We start from the raw sequence: 22,490 nt of genomic DNA, 5'->3' as shown, positions 1-22,490 counted from the left end.
ATGCAAGTTCAAATTAAGAACAGGAAAGTGGCACTTCTGGCATAAGCTTAATAGCAGCCCCTTAAAGAAAAAAAAAACGTGTTTTGTAGCATGTATAATAATAGTACAGAAATAGATGTCTATAATTTATAAAATAGCGTATTTCATATGCTGTGAGAGTGAATGCTGAAAGCATCTGAGGGGAGGGGTACAGCCAAACCATGCCATGTTGTACAATTCCTCCTCTCTCCCTAGGCTCTTGGCTGACTGCATATGACCAGGAAATTGGGGGGTGGGGGGGTCATGAATAGCATCATCCCCTACTGGTAAAAGCCCTTGTTTTAGGGTTTGGAGTCCATGTCTCAGTGAAATTCCTCCCTTCCTCCCTCTCTGCCTTCCTTCTTTCCATCCTCTGCCCCTGCCTTCCTAATTCTCTCCTCTCCTATCTTCCTCCCTCCTCATCCCCTCCCTTCCTGCCTTTCTTCCTTCTTTTACTATCTTCTGTCCCTCCTCCATATCCCCTGCTTCCTCACTCCCTCTCTCCCTGCCTCTGTGCCACAGTCCTGCCCTGCTTCTCTCCCACCCTCCATCCCTTACTCCCTCTCTCCCTTCATGGCCTCCTCCCCCCTTACTTGGCCAAATCCTCTGGCACAGCAGGGCTCAGGCCCCTGTTGGGGGTCAGCTGTGCCCCGGGTGGGTGTGACTGGGGGATCTTAGGTCCTTGCTGCTGTGTTCCCCGTTTCCACCCTGAGCGCCCCTGACCCCGCCCGCCCTGTGTTCTCTGCAGACCTGGCCCTGCAGCACCTTTTCTCTCAACCCCTAGCTCTGCTGCTCTGGATTAAACCACACGCTCATTTTAAGTCAGTGATTGTGCAAGGTCTAATGCCAGTCACATGGCACGCTCAGAAATATTTATTGTGGACATGTGTTGAGAGTCCCAGATTAAAAATGATTAATCGTTCATGGTTAAAATCGCTTCTTTGTTTCCTAACACCCCAGGTCATGGCTACCAGTTCTTGACTACTTTATACACGATCTCTTATAATTCTCCCGGTAGCCTTGTAAGGCATGCAGTATAATTATTATTATTATATAAAAGAGAAAATGTAGCTTCAGAGAAGTTAAGACCTTGCCTCAAGTTATGCAACTTAAAAAAAAGGGGGAGCAGGGTCAAAAGCCAAAGCTACAATGGTCCTGCTTCCTCTAAGAACAAAAGAAAATGCATTTTAAAATAGTATTTCCTATAAAGTGGTATTCCTGTCATGGGTAAGTAATCAAAACACGAAGTCTAGTAAGATCATTAGTGTGGAGTCATAGGTGCTGTTGGTCAGACAAAAAAAAAACAGGAACATGTCCCAGAAGCCATCAGCAAAACCAGCAGAACAGAACAAAACAAACAAAAAAACTCAGGAAAATGAAAAGTCAAAAAAATGAACAGGAAGAGAAAGAGACTTTCTGTGTTGGTTTTTGCGATTTGGATGCAAGTGTAGAGCTAACAGGGATAGCTGTACCTCCATTCTGCCAGCAGCTCTCATTCCAGTGGACCCCAAAGTTGCAGGTTTTCACCTTTCGTGTATTCGTCCCCAGTTCCCTAGGGTCCTGCTGGGAGAAGCAGCCTTTAGGCACAAAATCAGGCGGCTGTGTAAGCTCAGATCCCCGCCCCAGCAGGCTAGCGGGGAAACCCTGGGGGCAGCACCCACCCCTCACAAATCCCCAAGCCACATTTTCCCGTGGAGCCCTCCCCTGCCTGCACTCAAGGACGCTCTCCAGGTTTTGTCTGTGAAACATTTTCCAAACTTGCTTGGTGTGAACAGCTCACACAGTTTTTAAAAAGGTAGTCTCTGTAAACAGCCCATTGAGTTGGGTCCCTCCAAAAACACTTCTAGAAATGTCAGGCTACAGTTACAGTGGGTTCTGATTCTGAAATTCTATCCAGCCACCAATTGTCCTGAGGTAATTGCTTAGTAAGAATCTGTGATGTGAATAAGGTACGGTGAAACCAGATGTGTTCAAATAACATGGTGAATAGCATGGCAAATCTACATGATAAGTCGTACACAATGGTGATCTTTTGAGGATCTCAAATGCTTAAGATTTTAAGACTCTTAAGAGGAATAGCATGTGTGTATACAAATATTTGTAAAAATATATGTTGCATATAATTTTAAGACGCTTAAGAGAAAATGTCTATTTAAAGTAGAAATATTTAATTTGCATATATACACATAAATAATTTATGGAAATAATATATGTGTATATTTTAGTTTGTTAGTGCTGCTGGAAATGCAATATACAAGAAATGGGTTGGCTTTTATAAAGAGAATTTATTAAGTTACAAGTTTACCATTCTAAGGCCATAAAAATGTCCAAACTAAGGCATCCAGAGAAAAATACCTTCACTCAAGAATGGCCAGTGAATTCAGAACACCTCTGTCAGCTGGGAAAGCATGTGGCTGGTGTCTGCCTGTCCTTTGGCTTCTGGTTTCAAACAGCTTCTCTGAGGAGGGGAGGGGGTTCTTGCTACATCTCCAAAGATCTCTGTCTGTGTCAGCTCTCAGTGCTTTCCAAAATGTTTTGCTCTTAAAGGGCTTCAGTAAGCAACCCCACCTTTAATGGGTGGAGACACATCTCCATGGCAAAACCTAATCAAAAGGTCCAACCCACAATTGGGTGGGTCACACCTCCATGGAAAAAACTTAATCAAAAAGATCTCACCCAACAAAATTGAATCAAGATTAAAGAATGTGGCTTTTCTGGGGTACACAGCAGTTGCAAACTGGAACGATGTGTGTGGTTTTAAGAAACTTGGAAGGGGAGGTCTTTATATATCTGTTAAATTTCACATTCATATTTGTACACTTGTTACATATTTTCTGTGGATATGTGTGTGTGTGGCTTTAAGGAACTTAGGAGGAAAGGTCTTTATAATTTATATGTTATGTATGTATATACACACACACACACATATAGTTGCATGGGTTTGAGAATTTTATGTAATACATTAAGTGAAGTAGATGAATCAGACAGGTACAATAAATGCAGTTTGTTCTTTTGAGGGTCCACTTCAATTCAATATGCTTGTTGCTTTCCATTATATTAATGTATAAAGAATAACATTTTAAAAGCATGTATTTCAACTTCCTTTCCTAGGGCCATTTAAGCTACTCTGTAAGAGCCTTAGAGGCAATCAATTTCCAGGACTCATTCCTTGTGGGAGTAAACTGCCATGCCATTTAAAGAAAGGCAATTTACTAGGACTTTGGTTTTGGTTGAATGATAAAGCTAGAACTTCAACCCCCAAAATGCAATAGATCAAGGAGAAAACCCTGATTAGCCCTGCTGTTGTAAAAGGGGAAGTGCATGATAATTAAGAACCACCAATACCTAAAACTACCCACCCCAGAACAGTGCTGGATTTTCCCTCATCCTCCTTTGATTGCAGTCTACCCTGGTTCATGTAGCAGCACACAGAGGAAGAATTGTGTGTGGGAGGGGAGGGATACTTCTCACCTGTTTCTGCTCCTTGCCGCTCCAAAGCCTTGATATAGCCAGGAGGGATTTTAGGGTCCGAGATGGGGATTTTATGAAGGTGGTAAATGGCTTGGTTCAGAACTGCTGAGTCCTGGGACTGCATGACAAAGTGCTACCAACTGAGTGCCTTAAGACAAAAGAAGTTTATCATGTCACAGTTCTGGAGGCTGGAAATCTTGGATCGCTGTGTCTGCAGGGCAATGCTTCCTGGGAAATCCATAAGGGACAATCCCTCTTTGCCTTCTCTAGCTTCTGAAGGCCCTGGCAGTCCTTGGGGTTCCTTGGTTTGTGGCTCCATCACTCCAGTCTTGTCTCTGTCCTGACATAGCCTTCTTCCCTGCCTCCATCTTTGAATGGTGTTCTCTCCTTTTTGTATCTGTCTGTGTGCAAATGTCCTCTTCTTACTAGAAGACACCAGTCCAATGGATTGGGCCCACCCTACTCCAGCATCTTAACTAATCCCATCTTCAACAACCATGCTTCCAAATCAGGACTTGAACGTGTCTTTCTTGGAGGACATGATTCAGCTGATAACAGAGCACCTACCCGATAACAGAGTGCATGCAGTTAGTTTCTGCTGGGTCATTCTCGATAAGCAGCGTGAAGGCTGCAGAGTGGATTGGGAGCTCTCCAGGTCCTCTCCTCTCCATGTGGCTCTTTTGCAAGTCCAGACCCAGCCTGGCTCCCCGCTGCAGGCACCATGCTTCCCTGGCCTCAGGTACCCAGTGGCTTGGAGATGCTTGCTCCTTGATTCAGAACTTTGTCATCAAGCCTGTGCCCACACACCGCAGGCACATCCAGTCTTCCAGAGTGAGTCTATGCTTACTAACCCTCAAGTGCCTGCACCAGTATGCTCATCCTATATGCCTTTAGAGTTTTCCACAAAGATTCATCCCATCTTGGAAGGCTTTTCCAACAAGAAGTCCAAAGGAAGAACGTTTGCCCTGCTTTAGTTGGGGAGTGCCACTGGAATGACTTTGACAGTCAAGGCAGCTTCAGAATGCATGAGCTTGAGTAGATCCAGCCTTCGACAGTCTCCCCAAGCACCTACATGGGTGAATAAAGCAAAACCCCTGCTTTTTAAGACCCAAAAAAGGAGCACATATTTACAATGTCATGCATGTGCCCTGCTCTCTTATCAGTGACTGTGCATGGAATGTGTTTCTTTGTCTGCTTTGCAGGTGATTGTAAAGGATAAGACTTTTCCAAGGTGGTGAGATGTCCACTGAGGCGGGGTCCAAGGACTCTCAGGCACCAGACATTGGCCATTACCCACACTCCAAGGGGAAGCCCAGCCCAACCCCGACCACTTACTTGCCCCCATGGAAATTCCCTATTCACTTCAGCCCTAGAAAGAACTAGCACCCAGTAAGTCACAGTAAAGCAAGTGGCCTCGTTGGCTAACAGAAGCACAGGGATTTGTCCATCACAACCGGGACCCCAAGGAGGGCATATGACTTGCACAACTGCTCACCCCACTTCCCATTGGAGGAGAGGGACCCTGAGCCCCCATAGTGAAGCTCTCTTTGTAACCCCAGGGTGGCAATTCCTAGCTGCAGTGCATATTGTGCAAGCTCTTTGCAGGGCCAGCAGGGTAAGGCCCAGGTAAAAGGGGTAAGGTTCCTTAACTCAGCTTACCTCTCCTGCTGACTACTGCCTTTTGTTCTTTTCAGGAATTGCCTGTAGCTAAGTGGCTGGGGAGAAGGGAGGGGTCTGGGATGCTGGGGAGTGATGAATGTGCCCTAGACACCCCAGCAGAGATGGCAGTGGTAGAGGCAGGACTGAATTTAAATCTGACCCCCAAAGCACTCTTCCCACTAAGACAAATGATCTTTGTCTTAGGACCAAGAAGCTAAATCAAAAGGAAGCCAAGATATGATGAGCAGTGCCGATGTCTGAGATCCCGGTGGACTCTCTTGCACCTCAAGGGTGTAAAAGACAGGGAGAGATGGGCATTTGTAAAGAGATTTGGTCAGCATTGTGAGTTTGGCTACCAGCCCAGGGTCAATGTGTGCCTGTCTTCTCCCCAGCCAGGAGAGGGGGCTTCAGTGGTGCCCCTCAAAGAGCTTAATGTCTGATTCTGCGCCCCAGATGTCCCAAGGGGCTGGTACCTGAGTCCCACCTGGGAAGCAGAAGAGACCTGTGTTTGTGAGCAAGGAGGCTGTGCTGGCAGTGGTTGCCTTCCCAGAATCTCCCAGCGGTGCCCACATGCTTCCTGTCAACCAGATGGAGGTCGCGCTGGAGGAAGAAAAGGTTGCAGCCATGTGGACCTTTGTTCACATGCCTGCTTGAGAGGGGTCTCAACAGAAGTCCAGGTCTGAAGAGTGCAGCAGCCAGAAGAGAAGGCACTACCTACATCTCAGAATACAGGATACTCCACTGGAATGGCTCCCAAGAACCTGTGGAAATGCCCGTCAGAGAAAGGGTCACCTCTTGGCAGCATCAGTGAGAGAACTTTCCATCCCCTTTTGCCCCCTCCACACTCCCTGTATGGACAGGCCAGCAACAAAGCAGCAGGCGGCGGGGGCGGGGGGGCAGTGAGAAAGCCAGAAGCTTCCCCAAGCACTCCCTCCTAGGACCCCCAAGAGGAAGAAGTCTCACTGCGAAACTGAAACTGGCAGACTCCTGGTTGCAAGTACTTTGCTGGACATTTCGTCTTGAAATGCAAAGCATCCAGTGACGAGAAGCATCATAGGGCATGCTGGAATTTTGACCAGCTGCTGGTATCAAACATCCTCTGATGAGTAAATTTTATAGACAACCCAGGAGACCAAACATTGCCTCTTCTTCTTATAATATATATTCTGGTAGGGAGGGCCACAGAGGCTCAGCAGGCAGAGTTCTCTCCTGCCATGCCAGAGATCTGGGTTCGATTCCCGGTGCCTGCCCATGCAAAAAAAAAAAAAAAATACACACACACATACACACATATATGTATAGACATCTTGGTCTATGTATACATACATATATGTATAGTATACATATATATATATAGTAGACATCTCAGTACTATAATCCTTAGTGACTAGTAAGAGTGGAAAATATGTTAGCACCCACTTTATTATGTATTAATTATTCAAGTGCATACCAAGAGCCAGAGGCACACAAAATAATTAAAAATAAGTCATGTTTTATTTATAGAAGTGGAAGAGCGAAAACGAAGGCTCTAGATCGAACTTAACTTTTCGTTCCCTGGTAAAGAACATAAACTGAATGATGTAGGTAGTGGGGGGAGTGGGGGAGAAAGAGAAGTAAAGGATTATGTCTTCTGGGATAGTATTTCCCCCACGTTAGACGTGGGGAGCCAAACTCCCTGTGCATTTCATCTGTGTGAAGAGCCCTGGACCCCTCCTTGCTTTCCACCTACGGATCTTTGGACGGTGCCCAACCCTTGTTGACACCGAGAATGAATTCCTTGAGGCTCTCTGTGTCTGTGTAACTCACGTAACAAACCAGCTTGTGGGATGTATGTGCTTGGAGTCCCCACCCTCTGCTGCCATCTCAGGTTCCCGTTGATAAGAAGGCCGGAAGCCCCGTGGGATGGGCTGGCTCAGCTTTGCACAGAATCTTTCTTCTTCATGAACACGTGCTTGTTTCCCTGTGGTGCACAGGAAAATGCAAAGTCCAGTGCCCACTGGAAATAGTTTGAGTGAACCTCCATGTGGTTTGGTTTTGTTGTCCCTATTTGATCAATAAGGGTTGGATGAGGTGTTTGGAGCCAATACCTGCAGCTGCCATGGTGTTATTATTGGTTGAGGAAATGCAGCTCCCCTCTGACTTATATGTGAAGCATGTGGGGCATGGGGGAAGGCCAGGTGGGGAAAAACATGCAGCTAAATATTTTTTTTATGATAGATTCACCAATTACCCAGTGATGCATGACCTGCAATAATCGTCCAATATAACTGGCTCGGCTGTCAAATGGTTGTTCAGCGCATGGTGAGCTCTAGGCTGGGGTGTTGAATGAAATCATTTGGGAAGCTCCTCGAGGTCCTTGAAGCAAAGGCGCGGAGTGTCTGAGCCTCCAGGTAAGAAGCCCTGCCTGGAAGGTGCCTAAGAACCGGTGAGTTGGATTCATTTCTCTGCTTGTCAGCTGCTAAGATAAGGAGATAAATGGTGGCAGAAAACTGCTACTGGAACTAGTTCTTTAGCTGCACTGTTTCAAAGGAAGTGCAAAGGTTCCCATTTCTCTTCCTTTCTGGAATAGCCAATTGGCATACAGGCTAAGAGTTAAGTAAATTGAGGAGCTAAGTCTTCGAGATGGGAGAGAGAAGCTTAAAGTACAATCTGAGGGACAAATGCAAGTTTGTATGTGTTTATCTTTAGTGTTACAGTAACCACCTACGACCACTTATCAAATATGCTTTCGTTTGTTCATTCACACTGAAACAAGGTCTTTGGGGAGAGGAAGGTAATTGCCACATTTTCTGGATTTGAAAACACAAGCTGTGTAAAGGGGTTAGAGGAGAGCTCAGAGGAAAGAAAATGAAAGAGGTGCGTTTTGTGTGAGAGCTTACTAAAAGAGAGACTGGATTAATTAGCCTTATATATAAAAATGATAGAAGCGCTGCTTTTGAGTTAGGTACAATGCAGTGAATATAAAGAAAGCATACCACCATCAAATTTTTCCAATAAAAAATGGTTTTATGACCTGCTTTTCTAAAATATAAATTTGAAAATGAATTAATAGTTCCACTTGAACAATTTTTTATTTTCATTGTGACTTTTTTTTTCATTTAATTGAGGGTCATACAACGTAGATGATTGAATTTATCCTTGGGGCCACTGAGTGAAATGTTTCTTAAGAGGCTATGTTTTCTTTGTTCCAGGAGAGGGTAGTTACTTGATTGTTTAAGATTGGGTTTGGCTATGTAGATTATCTCTATAAAGGATCTAGGTTCACTGAGGACTGAGTTTGTGGTTGAGGAAACAAGTATTCTATTCTCAATATTTATAATGATTACAAAAAATTAGCATCCAGGTGCATGTAACCTTTGCCATACATGCCATACGTCATCTTCCAATTATGAACCAAACAAATGTAAGATTTTTTTCTAAAGTAAGTAATCCCTTGCATCTGGTCCTATGCGCTCATGTGAAGGCATGTACAAAATGAAGAAAGATGCTACCTCTTGCTTACTGTACATCTTAATCTGATTATCAATTTATTTTGCTTTAATTGAATTCTGTCTTCTGTGCTAACCCGTCCAGACTGAATTAGAGGGGTGATAAAAATAATGCATTTTAATTGAAAATGATGTAATTAAAAATAATGTTACTGATTTGTAGAAATATTACTCCCCTTTTTAGCCATTCACTATAGGCATCTTTGTCTCACTAAACACACTAAGTATCTGATAGGACACCTCTGAACTGCTGTCACCAGTGACATCAATATTCACCCACTGAGACATTGCCCCATATTCATGTATAATGAGATTATAGCATAACAGCTGGATGTATCAGGATACAGCAGAGTTTAAGCTTTCAGTGTATGAAAAAAAGATTGAAAGACTATCTTCTATATGCGTCGAAACCCAAACAGTAATTGCCAGGCATCCCTTAAAGGGTGAATGAAACAGACATTCAGAGTTTGTGGATAAACATCATAGACCATGCATCCAGAACCACTGTTTTGTTTCCATCTTGTTTTTACATTAAAATTCCTGTGTTGTTTGGAAATTGACCCCTGTAAACCTTGGACTCTGAGTCAACAACACTTACCCAGTTACCCTGGGTTACAACGATGGAGGATGTAATGATGACGAAACACAAGTCCAGTCTCGCCTTAAGCGTTGTCAGAGAAGGAAGACAGAGACCCAACTTAAATGCTATGTTGGTAATAATTAAATGAGCAGGGCAGAGGCTTGCAGTGGGCTAAGAGGCACACCCTTGAGTGATGGAAAGAAAGCTTGGTGGGTGAACCAGGTTTCCATGTTCCTCTAGGTGTCTCCAAGACTGCAAAGTTTCATTTCCAGGGATGGACCAGGGGACTGTGAGTTCCACTTTGCAATTAATTTGTCTGCCCCAGGGTTTCTCACATGCAATGCTACTGACATTTGAGTCTGGAAAATTCTTTGTGGTGGGGCTGTTCCTGTGCATGGAGGTATGTTGAGCAGCATTTCTGGCCTCCCCACCATGAATGCCAACCACGCCAACTCCTTGTAGTTGTGGCAACCAAAAATGTCTCTGGACATTGCCAACCGTCCTTTGTTGAGAACTGTTGAGTTAGAAACAGGGAAGAAGCAGTGCCCAGGGAATAAGGCAGGTGGTTTGAAGGCTATTCCTGAGGCTCTGTCCTCTGCTGCTTTTCCTGTTTCCAGGCAGCTCTGCCTTTTTGTTGGAGTCTGTCTCAGCTTTTTCACAACTTGGGTCATTGGGCAAGGGTTCCCTGGGTCCCTACCTGTCACCTCTTTTGCATATGAGGCAACTGGAGTTATATGAGTCCACATGATTTGCTAACTTCATGTTTTGCATAGACCGGTTTTTACAGGGCTTGATTTCTTGGTCCCCAGGACTGGTCTCCTTCTTTCTGAGCCCTGCCTTCCAAGCTACAGGTTTGCATTCCTTGGCTGATAACCAAAATAAAAAACAACTCAGGAAACCAAAACGTAGTTTTGTATGCATTTGACAGAGAAACAATATTGAACCGAGTAGCCTGAGGTGGGCTTTGTTTAAATTGCATTGACTATGATCCCCATCTTGTTTCACTGTTGAGCTTATTAATATGTGCGATTGCTGACTGCTGTCCTGGACTTTTCTCAGGGTGTTAGATATCACACAATATATTCACCATTGTCTTCTGAAATCCCCTCACTTCTGAATTCTGAACACATGCGGCTCCAAAAGCTTCCATTCCAAATAGAAGAGGATCCATTTTTAACTGATGCTAACTTTGAGCATCCAATGACACTCATCAATTAACGACCACACTCCTATTGTGATATCACTTTATGCTCCCAAATCTCCGGGGTAGCTTCCACCATTTAAAATATCATTTCTTTTCTGCACTCTCTAAGATTTGCCACATTGTTAGACACTCAAGAGGGTAAACTCAGCCAGAAGGTAGGGCAGAGTATTTCACCTCCTGCTTTCCAATCGATGCACCTAAGATGCTCCCGAGATGCAGATCTATTGGGCACACGATGGTGCACAGTGGGGATGCTATGACTTTGAGATACCAAGCTGAAAGGAGTGTCTTGACTTTGGAAAGGACACATATGTGATACCTTTCAAATATCATCAGGTCCTTATTGGGTTCTTTAAGAAGAAAGGCAAATTGTTCTTTGGCTAGCATGGATCCATCCAAGCCAGTATTTCTAAGCCTTGGCCCTATTTTATGTGTGTTGCCCATAACTCCTTCTCGTGGGGACCATCCTGTGCATCGTAGGATGTTTAGTGCGTCACTATCCTCTCTCTACCCAAGAGCTGCCAGTAGCCTCCTCCCGGCTGCAAACACCAAACATAACTTCAAACATTGCCAAGTGTCCCCTAGTGAGTCAAGTCACCCCTGGCTAAGAGCTACCGGCCTAAGCTGGTGATATGCTGTATGGAATTGCACTAGTTTGACCTTGAGTGGTTCTTATATTTACAGAAGACACTGTCACATATTTTATTTCACTCAATTATTTTCTCAATTCAACCCTGGGAGATGAGTATGTTGTTGAGTCCCATTGGACTTACAGAAATTTAAGCGCAACCTTGTAGAGATGTACTGGGTTCGAGAGTTTTTTCTGCGTTACCATATTGTCATGCCTCCCACATGTGACTCATTTACAGAGGTGACCAAACCTATTTGCCTTCTCTGGCAGTGTGGATCATATCAGATAGTTTAGATTTTACCAAGCAGTGTCTCCACAGTCAACAATGTGGAATCGATCCCAAGAACTTCCCATTGCAAATTAGTCAAGTGATGAGTTAAATGTGGTTGGGTATCGTCATGGGTGCCCGAAGCTGGGGCATACGTTACGCAGACCGTTCTTAGTTGACAGTGATGGGAACCCAGTTCCACCTTGTTCAAACCTAGTAGGAGATGTATCAGTTGTATGTGTGGGAGGCTCAAAGGATCAGAAAAAGGAGCCAGAACAGAATGGCCGGTTGCCTTAAAGACAAACTGTGAAAGTTTTTGAAGGGCATGCAATCAATGGCTGCTTGGGAGGCATATTGAAAGTACTTGATTTTGCATTCTGGTTAAATTCTGTGGCATTATTTTTATTTAATGTGTTTTCGAGACGGGTCAAGGTGTATTAGGTTTCTCTTACTATGTAGCAAATGACCATAATCCTAGCAACTTAATATAACTGTTTCTGTGGGTCAGGAATCCAGAATTTGCTTGGCCCAGTCTTCTGCTTAAGCTCTCGCAAAGGTGCAATCAAGTGTCCTTCCTAGCTGAGGCATCCTCTGAGGCTTGAGATCTTTCTGCATGCTTATTCAAGTTGTCTGCAGGATTCGGTTCTTGCAGTTTAGGACCGAGGGCCTCCACTGTTGGAGGCTGTCCCTTCCCATAGGTGTTTCAGAAGAGGGCTGTTTGGTTTCTCAGGAGAACATCTCTTCTGCTGGTAGTCTCATGGAAAAGGATCACCTGATGAGGTAAGGCCCACCCAAGTTACTCTCCCTTCTGGTTAACTCAGAGTCAACTGATGTGGGATTTCCATTGCACCTGTAAGACCCCTTCACCTTTGCCATATGCTATTGATCCGAAACCAGTCACAGATTCTTTCTGTGCTCAAGGGGAGGGGATGCCAGAGAATGGGACTCAGAAAAGTAGGTTGGAACTTAAATGTAACGTAGGAAACGCATTCTGGAAAGGTGGGTTGGAACTTAAATGTAACGTAGGAAACGCATTCTGGAAAGGTGGGTTGGAACTTAAATGTAACGTAGGAAACGCATTCTGGAAAGGTGGGTTGGAACTTAAATGTAACGTAGGAAACGCATTCTGGAAAGGTGGGTTGGAACTTAAATGTAACGTAGGAAACGCATTCTGGAAAGGTGGGTTGGAACTTAAACGTAACGTAGGAAATGCATTCTGAGAACCAAATGACTTAATTACAAAGAGACTTTTGGGGGAAACTGATTTAGAAGTTGAAGTTGCTGATATTGACTCTAATTAGCTAATATTTAATATCATTTATTTTCCTTTGATGATCGTGAAATAATGGAAGATTAGACACATACTTGATTATTTCATTATGGTAATGTCAGAGTCCCCCCCCCCACACACTCATCAGAGTGAGTTGGACGTACTGAGGCTGGCAACCACTTGGAAAACGTAAGGTGGCCGTGTGCCACTCCTTAAAGGAGGCAACCTGGATGGGTCTCTGTGAATAGCCTCCCCTCACTCTCTGCAGGAGCACATGTGCATCTTTTCTCCCCTACCCCGCCCACTGGGTCAGCCCTGGCCTTCCTTTCGGTCCACCCAGAGCTCGCAGTGGGGTGTGCTGTCTCCGTGCGGGGGGGAATATTCCCCCAGCATCCTCTACCATCCTCCGTGTCTCCCTCCCTGCCCTCCTTATCCAGGGCATTCCTGATGCCCAGAAGCCAGGGTCGCCAGGGCTGACCTGAGGCTGTACAAGGATGTTAAGAGGGCCTTTGTTTTTTTCCTTTGCTAAAATAGGGACATAAGAGTACCAAAGCAGGGTCCCATATACAGTAAGGACCCCATAAACGCTCCCAGTTATTATGAGTGCATTTGTTTCCCAGGGTGGCTTTCATAAATGACAACAGACTGGGTGGCTGAAAACAGCACGTATTTCTTTCCCTATGCTTCTGGAGGTCAGGCATCCAAAATCACTGGGCCAAAATGGATGTGTTGGCAAAACCACCCATGCCCGGCCTTGCCTTTTCCAGTTTCTGGAGCCGCATTCCTTGGCTCTCGCCCCTCCCTCCATCTTCAGAGCTAGTAGTGTAAGACCTTGCTTCAATATTCACATTGACTTTTCCTCTTGTAAGAGTGCTTGTGATTGTATTTAGGGCCCACCTAGGCAATACATGATCTTTTCCCCATCTCGAGAGCTTTAACTTGATCCACCATCTGCTAAGGCACCTGGCCATACAAGGTTAAATAGTCACAGTTTCCAGATTCAGACTTGGTTGTGTTACTGGACAGAGGCAGTGGATTCATTTGTCTGACACACTCAATAACCAATTCCTGAGACCCCAGGGTTTCAAAGAGAGAAAGAGTAGATTGCTAGATGTGCAGTAGGAGAGCAGATGGTCTAGTGGCCCAAAATCTGTCTCCCTGAAGGTACAGTAATTTGGATAGTTTTATTAGAGAAAAGGTAGGCAGGGTTTAGGATAACGAGTCACCCCAGATGATGTAATTAGAGGTGTTCTGATTACTGAACATGCACAGATTGATTACATGCTTAGTCATATAAGCTACTGCATATGTCAGGTGGGACCATTTTGGTTAGATCTAGTCTTGGTTCTCAAGATCACTTTGGACTTGGGGTGGGTTAGTTCAGGGCTGACCTAAGACCCTTCATTAATAAATGTTAGGGGCTGTCTTTAGTGATTACAGGACTCTAAAGTTGAAAAACTAGACAAGTGAAGGTTGGTGACAAGATTTTTACAATCACAGGGCTATGCAATCATTATCAGAGATCAAGGCAGCTGGATCACAATTGAGAGATGTCAGGTATTTTCCTCTGTCTACTTCAATATATCAGAAAGCAAAAAGGCATATCTATATAATGTTCGGCAATCAAAATCATCCCTTAAATCTTGATTTCTTGGATACAGTGATCTTTGGGGGCCAGTGTTCAGCCAACTATAAGCAGCACCACCTACTTTGGGCCAAACTTGGAAATGGTGCCCTGGGACAGCCACAACCTGGTAGGCGTTTCTTGGGGACACGGGGCTTCCTTTTGGCAATGACCCCACACCTTAGGACACTATTTGTCATGTAGGGTTCCTGCTGAATGGTGGCCCCATTTGGCATCCTGGTCATTTAACCAGTTCCTATGAAGTGGTCAGGTCCCACCATCCCTCCCAGACCTAGGACCCTGCCCCAGAATTTCCCCAAGTATAGTACGGGGACTGAGTAGCACCTGCCTGGCTTCCATATCACTGGACTCTACCTGCTTATAGAACAACCAGGTAGTTTCTTTCACTTGGAGCACAACCCAAAAACTTGAATACAAAAGCTCTGAGCAGCTCACATTTGCCAAAAAGTGGCAAAGACCCAGTGTCCACCAAGGGATGAGTGCATGGATAAACAAATGGGTCTGTGCATGCAATGTAATATCATTCAGCCACAGGAGGGAGGGTGGTACTGATTCATGCTACCACCTGGACAGACCTTGAAAACATGATTCTACCTGAAAGAAGCCAGGCACAAAAGGCAGCTAGGGTAGGTTGCATTATGTACCCCAGAAATAAAAGTGTCCTTCGCCTGCCTTCACCTTGCTGTGGATGTGAACCCATTGTAAACAGGTCCCGTTGAAGAGACTATTCTTAGTTAAGGTGCGGTCCAAATGAATGAGGGTGGGTCTTGATGCCGGTGCTAGAGGCCTCGTAAAGAGAAAGCTGGGACGTGACAGGAGGAGCAGAAAGTCCAAAGCCAGCAGTCCAGGAGCCCAGAAGGAAGAGAGGACAAGACCATGTAACCCGAGACAGGGAGGGGTGCCAGCAAACCCCAAGAAGTTGCCAGTAGCCAGCCTGAGAACTGTACCGACAGGACGGAAAGCTTCGCTTTGCTGATGACGTCTCAGGTGTGGACTAGCTTCAAAGCAGTGAGTCAGTAAATTCCTGTTGTTTAAGCCAAATGAGTGTGTGGTGTGTGTCATGGCTTCAGGTTGTCTGATTCCACTTAAAGGAAATGTCCAGAATAGGCAAATAATCCATAGAGAGGGAAAGTAGGCTAGAGGTTGCCAGGAGCTGGGTGGAAAGGAGAATCAAAGGAATTGAAGGCTGACTCTTGATAGGCACAGGGCTTCTTTTTTGGGGGGGGATGAAAGTGTCCTGGGATTTGATAGTGGTGGTGTTTGCACAGCACTGTGAATGCCACTTGAACTGTGCAGTTTAAAATTGTGAGTTCTGTCTCAATAAAGATGCAGGGCCTATGGGCTGAGACCAGCTCAGCCCCTATCCCAGATGTGTTCTGAGCTTGCTTTGCAGCCCTGGGTAAGGTACTTAGCTTCTCTAAGCCTCAGTTTTCCCATCTGAGAAGTGGATCCTGCAAAGATCTGAACCAGGTCTATCTTATCACCTCTGTGTCTTCCTGTGACACTCAATTCCCCTGCTTTCTGATACTCCTTTCTTTTGACCAGCTTCCCCTACTCTGGAGCCTTTCCCCATCCCTTGCAGCCCAGGCTGGTGAATCTCTCTCTCCTGGAGCTTCCAGGACACCCCAAGCCCCGTGATCATGGCTTGTACTGATCTGGTTTGCCAGGAGTCTTTGGGCCCCCCTGCCTTCCAACATGCTACCCCAGGGTCTCGCAGCGTCCCCCTCACAGTGGCATAGGAGAACCCAGTGCCAGAGGGAACTATCAGATGGGAGAATAAAAGACACTGAGCACATCGGAGTGTTCAAAGTTCCAAGGGGAACCCCTGCCCTATATTTTGTGTTCACCTTTCACACTCACTAGCGTATTGTCACATACACAGTGTGTACTGAAATCATTCTTGTTGGGACGAAGAATTAGGGAAATGAGGCCTGGGCTCGTCCAATATGGTTTAAATCTGCAGCCTTTTTCTTTCCCTTTTGGAGCATTTTCCTCAAGTTGGCTAATTTGGTTTCTCTCCTATGCCTTCTCCCAGGTGTAGCATGAAATTAGAAAGCAGGAACGCAGGCTTCCGGCCTCCTAGGAAAGTGTATTTTGGTCCTAGTAGGGCTACAACGTGTAGTTACCTTTTGAGTAATTTAGACTGTCAGTTAAATCCCCAGTCATCTTGAAAGAGGCAGCTCTCATTATCCCGCTTCTCGGGACTGAAGCAGTCATCCTCAGTTTTGTGCCCAGAGACACTGGTTTATATCAGCGGGCATTTGGGTTGTGACAAAGTCTGTGCGTGTACGTGTGCGTGTGTGTGTGTGTGTGTGTGTACATGCCCGGGGAGGGGGCATGGGGGAGGGGGCTTGCTCGTGACACCTACAGCTTAGGAGAGCTGCTCAGCATCCTACAGGGCACCGGGCAGCTCCCACCACAAAGAATAGTCCTGCTGCAGAGGGCAGGTGAGACAAAGAGAGACTCTGAAGGATACAGCATGAATGCCACCGAGAGAGACTAAACTTACAGCTTCAAGCCATTTCCAGCATGAATCTCAGGGAAGTGTAGAATGACTTTCCTTTTTAAAATGCCCACTGTTTTAGGAGGTAGATCTTTGTTGGTTTAAACTTATTTTCTCTTGAATAGATTAGAATTTCTAAAGAACATTTGTTTTCATTCTTTATTTTCTTTTTGTTTGCAAGTGTGGGTGTCAGGTGTTGCCCCCACCCCCACCCCATGGGCTGTAGGCTTCCCCTCTTTGTCCCCCTTCTGACTTCTGTTTGGGGGCCACAGTCCTGAGTCACCCACAGCCCACAGCCAGTGTGAGCTGCCCCCTCCCACAAGAGGGCTGGTGGCACTTGTCACATTTCAACTGGGGATGTAATGGCACATCCGTGATCTCAGAAGACTTCGCAGTACTTGTAAAAAAAAGAAATTGATATAAAATCTTTACTGTTTCTTATTTTTTGGAGATGTGATTCACCTAACGTAGAATTAATCGTTTCAAAGAGTACAGTCCGGGGGCATTCAATGCATTCTCAGGGTCATGCATCCATCACCTCTATGCTCATTCCACAGTACTCTGTCATGCCCAAAGAAGACCTGGTCCTCATTAGTAGTCACCTCCCCTGCTTCCCCTTTGCCCCAGCCCCCAACAGCCACTAAGGTGTGATGTCGCTGTGGATTTACCTAATTTCACCATCTCCTATAGATGGAATCTTCCAGTGTGGTTGGTCGGTTGTGTCTGGCTGCCTTCACTCTGCGTGATACTTTCTAGATCCATCCACACTGTAACACATCAGCAGCCATTCCTTCCTGTGGCTAGGTGACAGCCCGTTATGTGCAGAGATCACGCCTTGCTGATCCTTTCCTCTGCTGATGGACACTCTGCTGGCTTCCACCTTTCGGCTAACCTGAGTAATGCTGCTATGGACATCGATATACAACTATCTGAATGTCCATTTTCTGTTCTGTGGGGCATATACGTAGGAGTGGGAATGTTGGGCCATGTGGTAATTCTGTGTTTATCTTTTGGAGGAACCAATAAATTTCTTTCTATGGCAAGTTCTAAGATCTCTTCATCTTTAAGGTCCTCATGTCAGAACTTTTTCCAGGCTTGGTTTAACCACCAGAAAGGTCACATCACAGTATCTCCTGCTGGTACTTCAGTGGGAGAGAAATGCATCTCGCTCATGAAGTTGCACTTGGCAAAACCATGATTTATGTATGTGTTAGGAGGTGTAAATTTTCAATCCACAAAATACCCCCCAAATAACAATCAGGCTAGTGCTTGCTTGACCAAATAACTGGACACCGTACCCTGGACAAGTTGACACATGAACTTAACCATCACACCCTCTCTGCTTGAAAATCTTGTCCTTTTTCTGTCCTGACACTAAATCATTTGACTGGCTGCTGCTTCTGCCATCTGGGCTTTTTTTCTCTCCTTACCTCAATTTTGGTTATTTTCCAAGAATTGCCATTGTAATTCTTTCCTATACTTAAGTCCATAGGATGGATTTTCCATTCGCCCAAGTCCTCATTGGGCAGTCACACTATCATCTCCCCTTCTGGGACAGTCTGCACTCAATTGAACAAACATATAGTTATTTCAGAAGAAACAGCCAATAAAAGGGAGAAGGAGACTGTACTGAACACTGACAAGTTACATAGTTGTAAAAAAAAAAAAATACTTTAACTCTGGGCATGGGTGCTTGCTGGGACATCATCTGGTGAGGATTTTTTAAAGAGAAAGAAAATCCAAACTCATGCAATTTGGGAGTATACTGTAGACCACCAAGCACGGCCAAGACCATAAACAGCAAATTCTTCGCAACAGATAACAAAATTGCTACAGAGGCCTGCTTGATTGGCAGTATTGGACTTCAGCCTTTGGGCATGTGCCACAGCTCTCGCCCAGCTAAGAACTTCATGTTTGATAAGCTCTTCTTTTTCTGGAAACGTCAGATAAAATAGTGCTCTTAAATGCACTTTGATCAACAAGGAAGAATTGTTTGGGGAAGTGGAAGTGATAGAATTCTCAAGAGGAAGTGACCATAATCTGTAATAGTAAAATGAACAACGTGGTTAGACATGGACCCTGGGGTTTTGGAAAAACAAACTTTTGCGTTATTCAGATAAAAATTGAGAGACGATCTGGCCAGGGACTCTACGAAAGGACAGGCTCAAGCACTGAGAAATACTCAAAAATAAAGTCTGCTGATACAATCACAAAATCATAGGCTATCATTAGAGAGGAGGACGTATGAAACATTTAAAGAAGTCAGTGGGGCAACATGGGGTCCCCTTTCGAGAGAGAGTGAATGGTTCACCTTGCTCTATATAAAGTCAGGAAGACCCAAAACCCAAACAGACAAAAATGCTCAAATGGTAACCTTTGCTTCCTACATCTATGCTCCCCATGGTTTGAAGCTGTTATGTAAAAATTCATAACCCCCAAAATTCATGTTCTTAAAGCTAATCTATTCCTGTGGAAATAAGCCTATTGTAAGCAGGACGTTTGGATGCGGTTAGTTCAGTTAAAGCATGGGTCCACGGTAGGTCTTAATCCTCTTCCTGGAGTCCTTTATAAAGGGGATAAATACAGAAAGAGGAAGTCAGGGAACCAAGAAGCTGAAAGCAAGGAAGCCCAAAAGAGAAGAGAGAGACCAGAGATGCCCCCCTGTGCCTTGCCATGCAACAAAGCAGTCCAGGATGACTGGCAGCCAGTCTTTGGGGACAAAGCATTGCCAGATGATACCTTAATATGAACATTTTTCTCAGCTTGAAACTGTAAGCTTTTAAGATACTAAATCCCCATTGTGGAAGCCAACCCATTTCTGATAGATTGCTTTTGGCATTCTAGCAGGCTAAACAACCCTTATTCAATTTCCTTGCCCTTTGATGTGATAGAGGACCTAGTCCATCAAACTGGCCCTTATTGAGCTAAATATCCAGTTAAGCCATATTCATATATTTTGAGTTTTGAAACTATATAATAGCAGACATTCATGCACTCATCCCCTGAAATTAGCTGATGATAACATTTTTTTCTTGTTTGGTTTATGTCTTCCGTCCTAAACAGTACTGACAAGTTTCCCTAAGACAATTGCATGGACATATTTACCTGATTCATTTAAGAACCTCAACTCCCTTTCTCAACTGTGTCTTTGGTGTTGTTTGTCAGCCAATGTACTAGCATGAACTAATGCTCTCTGGTGTTCCAAACACAGCATTCTCATTGAATCCCAAATCTCACATCTGTTTCTCTCACTTTTAGCAGAGAACATTGCCTCTGAAAATTCTGGGGTGGGTAAGCAAACTAACTGAGAAGTCAACAAATGAACATCATCAAATTTGATGCCCCAGTTCTCTTCTCTTTAACCCCCAGTCTTGCCCTGATTTTAATCCATCCTAATAATCCCCCTTCAGGCAATCCAAAACGAACCTCCTTCTCAGTTCTCTTGAATGCATCAGATTACGTTGGAGAACGGCATCTCAACCTTTATCTAATTGGCTTTGGCCTCATCTGGAATTTCTTTCCCAAGGTTCCCAGTGATCTCCTAATTGACAAATTCAGTATCTTGTCTTTTGTGACCATTCCAACTTCTGGTTCCCTAGCTGTCCTACAGCTCCCTCTTTCTGAGCTTCCTTTGCTAGGTCCTTTTCCCATTGCCAAGTCTGGAAGGTTTGGTTTCGTCAAACTTCTGCCTTCACACATTTTCTCTTTCTCGTTCTTGTTAGTGGTTCACCCACAACACAACCTTGCCATTTTATCTTCTGTTGAGTGGTATCTCCTAATTCTTGATCCCTTCCCTGATTTCTCACCTTTATTCCAGTAGCCAGGGAAACATTGCTGTTGTCATTTGTGATTATGAGCACAGTTCCAGAATCAGAAAACCTAGATCCAAATCCCAGCTTTGCCACATGCAAGCTGAGCTAGTAAAAGTCAGTTTACCCTTCTATAAAATGAGGAGGAATAAAGCATGATTATAGATAACATACATGCATAGCATTAGAATAATGAAGAGTACATTGTGAACTCAGTAAATGATACACACAGTGATGATTTTTTTGTGTGTTTGTTTTCTGATGTGGACAGAGTCAATATGTTCAAAATAAACCCTTGGATCTCTTCTAAATCAATGCCACCTATCTCTATTAATGCCCCCCATCAATGAAGGGGAAGCCTCAGTGTCCACGACCCTCATCTAGTTGTCACCTGTTTGTTGGCTTGGTTTCTGAAATATCCCTTGATTTTACCTACTCTCAGTCCCCGTGGCCACAGCCTATCAATCCTGTTCTTAGGACGTTCACAGTCATGCACCATCTGGATTTGTCCAATAAAACATGCCTTTAGGCCCTTCAGTGTGTTTGTGCTGGAAGCCCGTGATTTTCACTCCATGTTCCTATGTTACTTCCCTAATGTGCTCACCTGGCTTGTTTCTTTTTTTATTAATTAAAGAAAAAAAAGAAATTAACACAACATTTAGAAATCATTCCATTCTACATATGCAATCGGTAATTCTTAACATCATCACATAGATGCATGATCATCATTTCTTAGTACATTTGCATCGATTCAGGAAAAGAACTAGCAAAACAACGGGAAAAAAAATAGAATGTTAATATAGAGAAAAAAATAAAAATAATAATAATAGTAAAAAAAGGAAAAGGAAAAAGAAAAAAAAAGACAAACAAACAGACAAAAAAAAACCTATAGCACAGATGCAGCTTCATTCAGTGTTTTAACATGATTACTTTACAATTAGGTAGTATTGTGCTGTCCATTTTTGAGTTTTTGTATCTAGTCCTGTTGCACAGTCTGTATCCCTTCAGCTCCAATTAACCATTATCTTACCCTGTTTCTAACTCCTGCTGGACTGTTACCAATGACATATTCCAAGTTTATTCTCGAATGTCAATTCACCTCATTGGGACCATACAGTATTTGTCTTTTAGTTTTTGGCTAGACTCACTCAGCGTAATGTTCTCTAGGTCAATCCATGTTATTACATGCTTCATAAGTTTATTCTGTCTTAAAGCTGCATAATATTCCATCGTATGTATATACCACAGTTTGTTTAGCCACTCGTCTGTTGATGGACATTTTGGCTGTTTCCATCTCTTTGCAATTGTAAATAACGCTGCTATAAACATTGGTGTGCAAATGTCCGTTTGTGTCTTTGCCCTTAAGTCCTTTGAGTAGATACCCAGCAAATGGTATTGCTGGGTTGTATGGCAATTCTATATTCAGCTTTTGGAGGAACCGCCAAACTGCCTTCCACAGTGGTTGCACCATTTGACATTCCCACCAACAGTGGATAAGTGTGCCTCTTTCTCCGCATCCTCTCCAGCACTTGTCATTTTCTGTTTTGTTGATAATGGCCATTCTGGTGGGTGTGAGATGATATCTCATTGTGGTTTTGATTTGCATTTCTCTAATGGCCAGGGACATTGAGCATCTCTTCATGTGCCTTTTGGCCATTTGTATTTCCTCTTCTGATAGGTGTCTGTTCAAGTCTTTTTCCCATTTTGTAATTGGGTTGGCTGTCTTTTTGTTGTTGAGTTGAACAATCTCTTTATAAATTCTGGATACTAGACCTTTATCTGATATGTCATTTCCAAATATTGTCTCCCATTGTGTAGGCTGTCTTTCTACTTTCTTGATGAAGTTCTTTGATGCACAAAAGTGTTTAACTTTGAGGAGCTCCCATTTATTTATTTCCTTCTTCAGTGCTCTTGCTTTAGGTTTAAGGTCCATAAAACCGCTTC

The 22,490-nt window shown here is 44.1% G+C and overlaps 1 protein-coding gene across 6 annotated transcripts in view; it reads left to right on the top strand.

Annotated features, from left to right (window-relative positions):
• Window positions 1–22,490, top strand: part of STS (steroid sulfatase) — a 170,442-nt gene that overhangs the window by 11,018 nt on the left and 136,934 nt on the right. For 3 of the 6 annotated variants that reach the window (XM_077145304.1, XM_077145308.1, XM_077145303.1), the window contains one exon: window positions 7,366–7,573. The exons of 2 other annotated variants lie outside the window; for them this stretch is intronic. The gene's annotated coding sequence lies outside the window, so the exon portion shown is untranslated. The remainder of the gene's footprint in view (window positions 1–7,365; window positions 7,574–22,490) is intronic. One more of the 6 variants, XM_077145305.1, reaches the window with a different exon arrangement.

The sequence above is a fragment of the Tamandua tetradactyla genome, chromosome X (assembly GCF_023851605.1).
Source record: "Tamandua tetradactyla isolate mTamTet1 chromosome X, mTamTet1.pri, whole genome shotgun sequence".
NCBI classification, from domain to species: domain Eukaryota; kingdom Metazoa; phylum Chordata; class Mammalia; order Pilosa; family Myrmecophagidae; genus Tamandua; species Tamandua tetradactyla.
The sequence above is the reverse complement of the archived record's forward strand: the minus strand, read 5'-3'. Positions and strand labels throughout refer to the sequence as shown.